Below are 13,198 nucleotides of genomic sequence, written 5' to 3'. Positions count from 1 at the left end.
TGCTTCAGAAAGGTCCAGAAAGTCAAAAGCCGCCCAGGACACCATTGCCCAGCTGTCTAAACCTGAAATGGAGTTAGAGACAGAAACAGACCCAAGATAACCTTCTTCAGTTCTTTTCACTCTTGACTTTGTCAGATGAAAAATTAATACCATGAAGAGATACCAGAGGGAGGAAGCTGCAGTGCTGATTGGACAAAAGCTGGAATCTGGGTTTGATGTTTACCCATCCAATGCTGATCTTCCCAGAACCACCCAGCTGACTGCTTCTCCCCTGCAGATTGCCTTCAACTGGTTAGTGATTTCCTCTGCCCTCTTATAGTACCCTCATTGCACCTGTCATTTTACATTTTTTTTCACCCTAGTAGATAAGAGCATAGAATAGTGCCTGCCACAATGTAGATAGTTATTTCAGTTATTTATTTCTGTATAACACACCACCTCAAAGGTTAGTATCTTAAAATTAACCATCTCTTTTTCACAGTTTTGTGAGTAAACTAGCAGTTCTGCTTCACATGGTGTCAGCTGAGGCAGTGGCACAGTTAGAAGTTCCAAAATGGTGTCATTCACAATGGCTGGCAGCTGGCACTGGTTGGGGGTTGGGTCAGAATGGGTCATGGATCAGGAGTCTTGGTTCTTCACCTGGGCCTCTCCACAAGGGCCTCTCGCGTGGCTAGTTGGGTTTTCTCACAAACTTGACTGTGACTCCTGGAATGAGCATTTCAAGGACAACGGGAGAAGATGCACATCCCAGAGGGCCTAGCCTTAAGCGCCGGGTCTGTGGGCGTTTTCTTTCTTTATTCTCATGTTATGTATTTATTTTTGGCTAGCTGGGTCTTCGTTGCTTCACGCATGCTTTCTCTTGTTGCAGTGAGCAGGGGCTACTCTTTATTGAGCTGTGCAGGCTTCTCACTGTGGTGGCTTCTCTTGTGAAGCACAGGTTCTAGGCATGCAGGCTTCAGTAGCTGCCGCTCTAAAACACACGAGTTTCCTTAGTTGTGACACACAGGCTCAGTATTTGTGGCTCTCGGGCCCAAGAGTGCAGGCTCAGTAGTTGTGGCTCACTGGGCTTTGTTGCTCTGCAGCATGTGGGATCTTCTCCGGCCGGGGATCAAACCTGTGTCCCCTGCACTGGCAGGTGGATTTTTATCCACTGTGCCACCGGGGAAGTCCGTGTGAGCATTTCAGATAAATTACAGTGCAATTCAGATTCAAGGGGAGTAAAAATAGACTCTACCATTTGATGAGAGGAGGGGTAAAGAATTGGCAGCTATCTTTTTTAATCGACTGCAGTTTGCCCAGAGACCACAAATTATTTCAATTCCTCCCCCATGTAAAATACATTAACCTCCCCCACTCCAAATTTTCCAAAGGTTCATCCCATTATAACTTCAGGTTCAAGTCCAGAATTGTATCATCTATATTAAGTATGATTAATCAGGTTCAGGAACATATGAACTATAAAACAAATTATCTTCTTCCTCTTCCTGTTGCTGAATAATTGAGTCCAAAGGCCATTAGGCAGGGATGAACAAGGTAGGAGTCCACATGTCATAGGATAGTCCACATGGATAGTGTGTCAGCTGCTGCTGCTGCTGCTAAATTGCTTCAGTCGTATCCAACTCTGTGTGACCCCAGAGACGGCAGCCCACCAGGCTCCCCCGTCCCTGGGATTCTCCAGGCAAGAACACTGGAGTGGGTTGCCATTTCCTTCTCCAGTGCATGACAGTGAAAAGTGAAAGTGAAGTTGCTCAGTCGTGTCTGACTCTTAGCGACCCCATGGACTGCAGCCTACCAGGCTCCTCCATCCATGGGATTTTCCAGGCAAGAGTACTGGAGTGGGGTGCCATTGCCTTCTCCAATGCATGATAGTGAAAAGTGAAAGTGAAGTCGCTCAGTCATGTCTGACTCTTAGCGACCCCATGGACTGCAGCCTACCAGGCTCCTCCATCCATGGGATTTTCCAGGCAAGAGTACCGGAGTGGGGTGCCATTGCCTTCTTCGAGTGTGTGTCAGAGCCCAAGTGAACAAGGAGAAGGGTAAGGGGAGGGGAGTGGCAGCCCAGCACAGGATATCAAAGCCTAAGCAGAGTAAAGAGGGCACCCATGGAGTATTGGGGGATTTCTGTGAAGTAGGTCAGCCCACTGCAGGGAGCTGGAGTCCCATTGGGGTGAGGAGATTGTCAAATACAGGGAGACTGATTAAAAGTAACTGTATATAGGTAATGAGAGTCACCCAAGTTTCTGACTGCCAGAAAAGGGAGTTACAAGTATAGACAAGTAGAAAACTGAAAGGAACTCTGATACTTTACTAGAATTGGGGAAATTGCTGTGAATTCATAGTTTCAATACATAGATAATAAAATAAATATAGCTGTGTGTTTATATGTAAATATGAGTGAATACCTGGGAGAAGTCTTGAGGGCAGAAGCTTCCCAAAAGTGTTAGTCGCTCAGTTGTGTCCGACTCTTTGTGACCCCATGAACTGTAGCCTGCCAGGCTCCTCTGTCCATGGGATTTCCCAGGCAAGAATACTGGAGTTGGTTGCTTTTTCCTTCTCCAGGGGATCTTCCTGACCCAGGGATCGAACCCAGGTCTCCTACATTGCAGGCAGATTCTTTACTATCTGAGCCACGAGGGAAGCAACCTAGCACCCAAATCTTAGTTTCTAAATACCATTTTCCAATAAAAGGAACTAGGTATTCTAGGAGGAAAGGTTGATTTCAGGGATATTACAAGATGAGCCTGGAAAATCTTATGCCAGAAGGTAAAAAAGAACCCACGCTCCTGATTTAAAACCCCCACCTCGCTGCAGTGTTTCCCTTTGGTTAACCATAAGTTTGTTTTCAATATCTGGAACTCTGTTTCTGTTTTGTGAATAAGTTCATTTATATCATTTTTAATTAGATTTCATGTATGAGTGATATATTTGTCTTTTTCTGTCTGACTTACTTCACTTGATATGATAATCTCTAGGTCCATTCGTGTTGTTGCAAATGGCATTATTTTGTTCTTTTTTATTGCTGAGTAGTATTGCAGTGTATATATGAACCACATCTTCTTTATCCATTTCTCTGTTGATGGACATTTAAATTGCTTCTAGGTCTTGGCTATTGTAAATAGTGCTGCAGTGAACATTGGGGTGCATGAATCTTTTCAGCTTATGTTTTTCTCAGAGTAAATGCCCAGGAGTGGGGTTGTTGGATCATATGGCTGTTCTACTTTTAGTTTTTTAAGGAACCTCCATACTGTTCTCCATAGTGGTTGTACAAGTTAACATCCCCACCAGCAGTATAGGAGGATTCCCCTCTCTCCATATCTTCTCCAGCATTTCCTGTTTGTAGACTTTTTAATGATGGCCATTGTGCCTGGTATGGGGTGATACCTTATTGTAGTTTTGATTTGCATTTCTCTGACAATTTGTGATATTGAGCATCTTTTCATGTGCTTTTTGGCCATATGTATGTCTTCTTTGGAGAAAAGTCTATTTAGATCTTCTGCTCATTTTTTGATTGGGTTGTTTGTTTTTCTGACAGAGTTACATGAGCTGCTTACATATTTTTTGAGATTAATCCCTTGTCAGTTGCTTCGCTTGCAAATATTTTCTCCCATTCTGTGAGTTGTCTGTTCATCTTGTTTATAGTTTCCTTTGCTGTGCAGAAGCTTTTAAGCTTAATTAGGATAAAGAAACTTTAATGATATATTTACATAACTTCAAAGTACCTCTCCTACAAAACACTTGTAATTTTGATGGGAAACATTAGAGAAATCCAAATTATGAAACATTCTACAAAATAACCATGCTGAAATCCTAAAAAAATTGTCAAGGTCATGATCATCGAGGAAAGATGCAGAACTGTTCCCCATTGAAGGAAACTAAAGAGAAATGGAAACCAAATGCATTACTATGATTCTGAAGTGGCTCCTTCTGCCATAAAAAATACTTTGGAGACAACCAGTGAAAGTTGACTTAGGACTAAAGGTAAGCTAATAGTAGTACATAATATTAATTTCTTGATTTTGATGATTGTAGTTATGTCTTTACCGCTTCATCTAGTCCCAACCTAATCTAAAATAAAATGCAGTTTGGGGCAGGGTTTTGGAGAGAGGCGGGGGTTCTGGACACCTGACCTTAACAATGGAGAAGGAGATGGCAACCCACTCCAGTATTCTTGCCTAGAGAATCCCATGGACAGAGGATCCTGATGGGCTGCTGTCCATAGGGTTGCACAGAGTCGGACACGACTGAAGCGACTTAGCATGCATGCATGTATTGGAGAAGGAAATGGCAACCCACTCCAGTATTCTTGCCTAGAGAATCCCGTTGACAGAGGATCCTGATGGGCTGCTATCCATAGGGTTGCACAGAGTCGGAGACGACTGAAGCGACTTAGCATGCATGCATGTATTGGAGAAGGAAATGGCAACCCACTCCAGTATTCTTGCCTGGACAATCCCAGGGACAGAGGAACCTGGTGGGCTGCTGTCTATGGGGTCACACAGAGTCAGACATGACTGAAGCAACTTAGCAGCAGCAGCTATGTTAGAGATAATGAAGGACAGGGAAGCCTGGTGTGCTGCAGTCCATGGGGTCGCAAAGAGCAACTGAACAACAACAATAACTTATGTTGGAAATATGCACCTAAGATTTCAGGGTAATGTGGCATTGTGTCAAAAATTTACTCTCAAATTGTTCAAAATAGCATTTGTAGTAAACTTGCAACTTTTCTGTAAGTTATCTTTTCCCCTCATATCTAACATATAACGGGAAGACAGGGACAGGAAAATCATAATAGAAACTCCCACTTAAAAGGGGATAATAAACATAGCAGTCCTTAAGTCTTTAGGAAATCTAAGATTCCATGGTGCAAATGTCACAATTTCCCCCTGCTCCAGAGTCCAGAAATGTGATTCTCTGTGGTTCTTCACCCTGTGGGTTCTTGGCTCCATCCTCTGAGTCATTCCTCCTTTCCCTTGGTTTGCAGCAGAGTAATTTGTTCAGGCTGCTTCAGTGGGTGCCCAGTGCCCTCATTTCATTTTGAACTGTCTTTGTCTATTTTAGTCCAAGCTACTGGTACTTATGCTGGTACAATTCTGTTAGGTGAGGAGAAAATAATCAAAAATTTTGTGTATTTCCCATGAACCTTACTGAGTTTCACTCCATTCAACAAAAACTACATCCCTAAGTCTCAACACAAGGTTCTCCCTTGTTTCGTGAGTCAGCGTACCGATGGACAAATCCTTAAGATCCTTAGAAGCACTTTCACCTAGATAAGAAGTCCATAAGGCACTGCTTGAAATCTTTATGAGATTTTACTGTCAAGAATAATACAGTCATGTCCTTGACCTTGAAACCAAACATTACTGGGAGTGTCCTAGAATTAATCCTGCCTCTAGGTTTTAGTTTACTTTGAGTAAACTGTTTTTGCAGTTTGGGATTGAGATTTCTTAGAACAACTAGGTGGTTTTCTGCTTCATACAGTGTTGGCTGGCATATGGCCTCATTCACATGGCTAAAAGTTGCTGCTGGTTGCTATCTGGGAGTTTAGTTGGAACTGTTAGCCAAAAGTTTCAGTTTTCCTTCGTGGGACTTTTCTACATGACTGCTTGGGCTTCCTTACAGCATGGCAGCTAGACTCTAAGAAGGAGTATCCCAAATACATAGGAGGGAGTGGAAGATCTCTTAAGGCCAAGTATTGGAAGTTATTCGGTGACACATGCCCTACATTCTACTGGTCAGAACAAGTCACAGAGCCAGCCCAGATTCAAGAGAAGGCGAAGCAGACTTCATCTCTTGATGAGAGATGTGGCAAAGAATTTGTGTCATTATAACATAAATAAACTGTTTCTCAGGATGGTACTCCCATCCACACTTGTTTTGAGTGCCCAGGTCGGCCTCTTTCCATGACCTGAAGTGAGGTTGGCTTCCTCCTCACATTCTTTCCCCCAAACCCACAAAGTGCCCCTAATGTTGGATTTGTGCCCCATGAAGTGACCTTGACCATCCATTCCCAGCAGTATCTATACCCAGAAAAGAACGTGCCCACAGTCTGTTGGAATGAGTTCTTTCCTCAAGTGCTACTTTCTCATACCCTGGAAAGGCCAGTAGAAGCCTGGGAACTACTCTCAATGCTGTATCTGAAGGTCTGTTGGAATATCCTATCTGTCTAAATGCCATAATAATGCTACATAGCAAATAACCAACAAATCTAAGTGCTGTAGGTGGCTCAGCTGGTTAAGAATCCATGTGCAATGTGGGAGACCTGGGTTCAATTCCTGGGTTGGGAAGATCCCCTGGAGAAGGGAACGGCTACCCACTCCAGTATTCTGGCCTGGAGCATTCCATGGACTGTATACTCCATGGGGTTGCAAAGAGTCAGACATGACTGAAGAGCTTTCACTTTCACTTTTCACAACAATAAAGCATGTATTTCTCTCTCACGTATCCATAGGTTGGTTAGGGCAGCTCTGCTTAAGGCTGGATATCTGTTGGTTGGCTAGGTGAGTCTACTCCATGAGTCTCTATTCTGTGTTACCTACCAAGGGCATGTATTTTCACATGGTAATGGCAAAGCACAAGATGAGTGAGTAAAAAAATCCAGTGCCCCTTTGAGACCATGCTTGGAATGGTCACTTCTACTTACACTGTGAGCCAAAGCAAATCACTTGGCCAACCCAACATTAGCAGGACAGGAAAATGTATTCTATCTCTAGAGAAATACAGGGAGTGATGAGGAACTGAGAATAATGCAATCCTCCATTCCTTTTTTTAAAAATAACAACTCACAATTTGCATTTCCCCTGATCTTCCTACCTCCAGCTTCCTGCCCATCCCAACTTGGCCTATGGATTTGGTCAGATTTCAGAACTGGAGAGAAACTGGAAGGACACCAGCTCTTCTTTCATCCACACAAAATAGGATTTTCTCACACAATACACTCTTAAGAGTTCATCCAGTTTTGTGTGCACACCTCCAGTGTCAGGGAGCCCATTATATTATGAGCCAGCCTGTTCCACTGTGTATATCACAGACCCAACTACTAAACCCTTCTCATGTTAAGCTGAAACTCACTAGTAGCAGTGATGCCAGCTATGTTCCATGGAGCCACAGAGAACTGAATCTTCTTTCACTTAATAGAAAGTGAAAAAAGATTTAAAAGTTCAGACATATGCCTTCTCCCAACATAAAGGCAGTTCCTCTCTAGGCTGACTCATATCTGTCATTTCTACTGTTCTTCATGCTTCGTGGTTGAGTTCCTTCCTCGTCCTGATCATTCTTCTTTAACCAGACTCTAGCCTGTCACTTTCCTCCATAAAAGATCAGCACCTGGGTCTGAATTCAACATCCCAGCTGGGGTCTCAGGAACAAAAGAGAGCAGGAATACCCCTCACCCCCATAGTCCCATATACCACACTTTCACCAATGCTTTCTAATACAGCTTTCACTTTTTGATGTCCATGTTAGAGACAGAGCTGAAGACAGAACCTTGGAACAGTGGAAACACCCCCTACAAGTTGATTTGGAACTTTTAAAATACAGTCTTTGTCCCAATCAGTGTTTTTGACTGCATAGACAGTCAATTACACCACTGCTCTGCCATAGCCATTACTGCCGGTAAACACTGAGCATCATCACTTCAGGATGAGTCAGCTGCTGCTGCTGTTGTCATGACTACTTCCTACACTACATCCACCTCTTAAATTCACCTCCTAAAAATTAAAAGTCCCTGGTGGGAATGGCTGAGCCTAATTCACATGATTGACCCCTGGCTGCAAGGAAGTAAAAAGGAAATTCTTCCAGGACAGCTTCCCTGGTGGCTCAGACAGTAAAGAATCTGCCTGCAATGTGGGAGACCTGGGTTCAATCCCTGGATTGGGAAGATCCCCTTGAGGAGGGCATGGCAACCCACTCCAGTATTGTTGCCTGGAGAATCCCATGGATGGAGGAGCCTGTTGGGCTGCAGTCCGTGGGGTTGCAAAGAGTCAGACATGATTGAGCGACTAAGCACAATACTATAATGGTATCGTTAGAAAATTTCTCCAAAATTAGAAAGGGGTTTGCATGCTGAATGAACAAATGTAGTGACGTAGGTTCACTCCAGTGATTTAGCAGATTACTTTTCCTCTTAATTGTACTATCATCTAGGCTTCTCTGGTGGCTCAGTGGTAAAGAATCTGCCTGCTAATGCAGGAGACACAAGTTCAATCCCTGGTCCAGGAAGATCCCACATGTGTGGAGCAACTAAGCCCATGCACCACAACTACTGAGCCTGCTGCCCTAAAGCCTGGGAGCTGCAGCTACTGACCTCACATGCCACAGCTCAACTGCTGAAGCCCTTGTGCCCTAGGGCCAGTTCTCTGCAACAAGGGGAACCACCAAAATGAGAAGCCCAAGCTCCACAACTGGAGAGTAGCCCCCACTCACCACAATTAGAGAAAAAGCCCATGCTGCAACAAAGACCCAGCATAGTCAAATAGATAAAATTATTTTTTAAAAATCTATTCTTAGATGAGAGCATAATTTGTAGAATCAGCTTTTCCTCCCTGTAGTGGACAGGTGTTAATTTTTTCTCCCCTGTATTCATTCCTCATTCTGGTAAAAGATGTCCACTCTTCCCACGTGGTTGGGACAGTCTAACCTCACCACAGTCCACTCAGTAAATGTGGAATTCATATCAGTCCAAACAGAGTGCTGTTTTCCTCCAGTCGCAGTGATTTGTTCAGGAAGCAAAGGTCCCCTCCTCTCCAGAATTTTGGTAAATGTTGAGAAAAAGCCTCTTCCTTTCCTCTAGGATGTCCAACCCGGATTTGTCAAGGGTATTGTATTAGTTTTGTAGGACTCCTGTGACAAATTGCCACATGCTTGGCAACTGAAAACAGTAGAAATATCCTCTCTCACAGTTCTGAAAGCTAGCAGTCCAAACACAGGATGTTTCCCTAGCATTTTCAGAAGCTCTAGGGAATATCCTTCCTTGCCTCATTTACCTTCAGTGGCTTCCAGCAACCTTGACCTTCCTTGGCTTCTAGTTGCGTCCCTCCACTCTATCTCTGTTACCATATGGCCTTCTCTGTGTGTATCTCTCTCTTCTGCAGATGTATTGTCTTCTGATTAGGGCACCAATCACTAGAAAAAGGGGCCCAACCTTAATCCAGTATGACCTCATCTTGCCTTCACCAATTGCATATGTAAAGACCCTATTTCCAAAAAAGATCTTTTCTGAGGGCTTCCCGGGTGGCTCAATGATAAAGAATTCGCCTGCCAATGCAGGAGACACAGGTTCGATCCCTGATCTGGGAAGGTTCCACATGCCTTAGAACAGCTAAGCCCATGTGCCACAGTTACTGAAGCCCACATGCCTAAAGCTCATTCTCCACAGGAGAATCCATCGCCATGAGAAGTCTGCACACTGCAGCTAGAGTGTAGCCCTGACTCACCACAACTAGAGAAAAGCCCACACAGCCATTCTTTGTTAAAGACCCAGCACAGCCAAGAATAAATGAATGAATAAAATTATTTACTTAAAAAAGATCTTTTCTGAGGTTTTGGGTAGACGTGAATTTTGGGGGTACACCATTCAACCCCCTAAAACTACCATGTGGAAAGAGCCTGCCCGAGAAGCTGAAAAGGAGGTGGGAGTATGCCCTGCCATGGCCGTATCAGACTGCCCTGGACTCATCAGTAATGTGAACTGGCAAATCCCCCCTCCCTTTTCCCCCTTAGATCTGTTTGAAGTAACAGAAACCGACCACCACCCGTCCTTTTTCAAAACTGGAAAATCATTTGCACATGACCAGTGTTCCAGACTTCTTCCTATTGCACTCGTCCTCCAAAAACCTCTGACAGGCATTGCGCAATCTCACTTGGAAGTTTTCTCAGTGTCTTGGATTGACTTCATTTGGGCAGGAAACAAATTTATTTTGAGCAGCTGGATGAACTCTTGCAATGTCTTCTATTTTACAGGCCACAAAGAGAAGTGGGCCCAGAAGTGAAGAGCGAGTACTGCCTACATTCCTGAGGCTTCTTGCCCCATTCTTGTCCCTCCCGAGACCCAACAGCATTTCTACCCATGGATTCTGTGCCATTCTCCTTCTCTTGGCATCTTCCAGGTATTGCATGAGTGAAGTTCAGACTTTACAATCAAAGAGACTGACAAATAGGTCATGTACCAAGCAGGGACAAAATTAGAGAGGGAGAAGGGTAAGGGATGCTTAGCCTAGGCACACAGGTCAGTGTGGGTCACTGGGTAGGTGGGTAGAGGAGAGGCCATTCCTGGCAGGAATGAAGTTTCAAGAACCAGAATAGAAACTTGCTCCTGGCAGGCCAGGTGGGCAGGGGCTCCCCCCGGCTTCCTTGGGAGGCACCTGGGCTGCCTGCCAGTCCTCCCCTGGTAATTTCCCAGTCTTCCTAATTGTGTAAGACTGGCCTTGCCAGAAGACACCTGTTCCCACTAAGCTTTGAGGGCTGAGGTGTCCCTGCTTTTTTGCTGCCTGTCATTACAGTCCGAACTTCCTAAGTTTGGGCTTACCTGGTGGCTCAGATGGTAAAGAAGCTGCCTGCAATTCAAGAAACCTAGGTTTGATCCCTGGGTTGGGAAGATCCCCTGGAGGAGGGCATCGCAACCCACTCCAGAATTCTTGCTTGGAGAATCCACATGGACAGAGGAGCCTTGTGGGTTATAGTCTGTGGGGTCTCAAAGAGTCGGACACTACTGAGCAACTAAGCACAGCACAGCACCTCCTAAGTGTCTGGGAAGAGCTGCTGCCAGCTGGTTGTTATTCTGCCCCTCTTCCCAGTCAGCACGCCACTCTGTTATTCCCTAGCCTGGGAATGTGAGGGGGAAGGTGGCCTGCAGGTTGGACCTGAAGTTGCACAGTAATCCAAGACCAGCCCTTATGTTACAGGCAGGATGGTCAACTTACCCCTACTTGCCCATGAACATGAAAGTCTGTTGCTAAGTCATGTCTGACTCTTTGTGACCCCATGGATTATAACCCCCCAGGCTCCTCTGTCTATGGGATTCTCCCAGCAAGAGTACTAGAGTGGGTTGCCATTTTCTCCTCCAGGGGATCTTCCTGACCCAGGGATTGAACCCAGGTCTCCTGCTTTGGCGGGTGGATTCTTCAGCACTGAACCACCATTCCAGTTTTAACAGTGAGAATCAGCATCCCAAGACCCCTCTCAGTTCTTGGAAAACTACGAGGGTTAATCAGCCTAATTATAGACGCCCCAGGTTCTCAGTGGAAACCTGCATTAACATTGGGCCTCAGAGGCACCATCCCAGGTCTAGGGACTCCAGCCTCCAAACCCTACTCTCTTAAGTACTCCCGCACAACTGGCATTTCTGAAGCTGATTTCTGAAAATCACTGTAGGCAGTATGGCGAGTTAAGAGCACAGATGCTAAAGCCTCTCATTCATGAAGTGGGTGAGCTTAGACAAGCTAGCTAAGCCCTCAGTGCCTCACCAGAAAAATGGTATCAATAATAGTACATCTACTGTGCCATGGTGTTGTGAGAAAAGTAAGAACAGTGCCCGACTATATAAATGCTGGCAATTATTTCTGTGCCCTCACTCTGATCTAGTTAGTGCCTCCTCCCTCCAATGGGCACATGCCCATCTCTCCCTGGGCACACACCAGAGTCCCAGTGGCATGGCATAGACCGTGGGAGGATCCAGGCTGTCTCTAGAGACTTCACCTGGGCCTCCTCTCCCTGAGTTCCAAGATGGGGTGTCAGAGGAGGGCCTGCTTTCTTTCATTTCTGGGCAGAATCCCTAAAGAGGAACACTCAAGGCGCCCTTTGGAAGGCACAGCAGAAAGGGATGAGCAAAGGACCTCAAAGGCTTGGCCAGCCCTCTGGTACTGACGGAGGTCCCCTGTGTCTCCAGTCCACTGCCATTGTGGTCGACCGAGTCCATCAACCTGTTTCTCAGCAGCTGTGCTCTCACACCTGTCAGCCAGAAATAAGAAATTCCAGTCCAGGAGTGTCGTCTCCTGACAACCTTGCCAGCAATCACAGCACGCCTTGAGAGCTTACTGTGTGTGCATGGTTGAGAAGTGGCAGAGTCCCTGCAGACGGCTAATCCCCACGACCACTGACAACTAGAGGTGGGGGCGACTGCCCACAGAGTCACCCTGGTCTGTGTTCATTTCCTCCACTCTGTTCTGGGACGTGTACACACCAGCCCTGGCTTTGTGTGTCACAGAGAAAGCAAACCCCGATCCCCTAGCGCTGGCTTTCGGGTCCTCTAAGGAGAAAACCCTGGGAGTGCCTGCAGGTCTCCCCACCTCCCCTCAGGCCAGCCACACCAGGTCAGCTCTCAAAGGCCTCTTGTGTGTCTCCCTTTTCTCTCATCTTTCCCCACTCTGATAAATGTCTTGGGATTAGCCCTTCTGTGTTTATTGGATGAGCAATTTGTGTCTGTCTGAAAAGCTGCGTCTGAATAATATTTGGCACGAGCTGAAGAAATGTGATCTGCCACGTTCCCCTCCAGGCAGCTCTCAAGCCAGCACATCTCCTGCCAACAGGGCTGCACGGCTCTGCAGCTGGGCCTCCAGCCGAAACGTGTGTGGAGTGGGAAGCAGGGAGGGGAGTGGGTAAAAGGGTGAGGGAGGTGCCAGGGGTGGCACCAGAGTCCCCGAGCAACAGAGGGATAGGGCAGCCTGAGTGAATCTGCTAGTCATCCTGGAGCCCCAAGAATAATTTGGGGACAGGCCCCCCCCTGTGGCTCAGGAGCCCAGATGGTTACCTGGGCCCAGAATCCCAGGTGTGAACAGCAGCTAAGGAGATTCTAGAGAGTCCAGGAGTGGCTGGAAGCTCTCAGGCCTGGAGTGGTCATTAGGGCTGGGCTGCTGAGGTCTGAGTGTTTGGGTGGGACAGGGAGAGGTGGGAGGCTCTGAGGCTGTTTAAATGTTTCCTCACTCCATCTTTACAGGCCCCCTGGGAACTGGGGGACACAGAGCTTGCAGTGACAATCAGGCAACCCAGCCATGACGTGCTGCAGAGCGTGGAGGAAGAGGAAATTGTGGGTATGGGTGTGCAAGAACTTCCACCCTCACTCCACCCAACCCCAGAAGCCGCTATTATCCCTCCTCAGCACCTTCTCTGCTCCTATCTTAGGGCCCACATCACTTCTTGAATCCTGTGACTCGGGTCTCCATCCTTCCACCACCTCTGCCCCACTCTGTCCCAGCCTGTGATCAGA

The 13,198-nt window shown here is 46.2% G+C and overlaps 1 long non-coding RNA gene across 2 annotated transcripts; it reads left to right on the top strand.

Annotated features, from left to right (window-relative positions):
* LOC120860344 lies at nt 1-13,009 on the top strand. 2 transcript variants are annotated; one of them, XR_005720305.1, is made up of 4 exons: nt 1-291; nt 3,825-3,978; nt 9,958-10,103; nt 12,929-13,009. It is a non-coding gene; the product is annotated as an uncharacterized LOC120860344 (long non-coding RNA). The 2 variants fall into 2 exon arrangements; XR_005720304.1 differs by lacking the exon at nt 3,825-3,978 and having other exon boundaries at nt 14-291.
* Nucleotides 13,010-13,198: the final 189 nt, after the last annotated feature.

Source organism: Oryx dammah, unplaced genomic scaffold, assembly GCF_014754425.2.
Source record: "Oryx dammah isolate SB20612 unplaced genomic scaffold, SCBI_Odam_1.1 HiC_scaffold_11056, whole genome shotgun sequence".
NCBI lineage: Eukaryota > Metazoa > Chordata > Mammalia > Artiodactyla > Bovidae > Oryx > Oryx dammah.
Note: the sequence above shows the minus strand (reverse complement) of the source record. Positions and strands in the feature narration are given on the sequence as shown.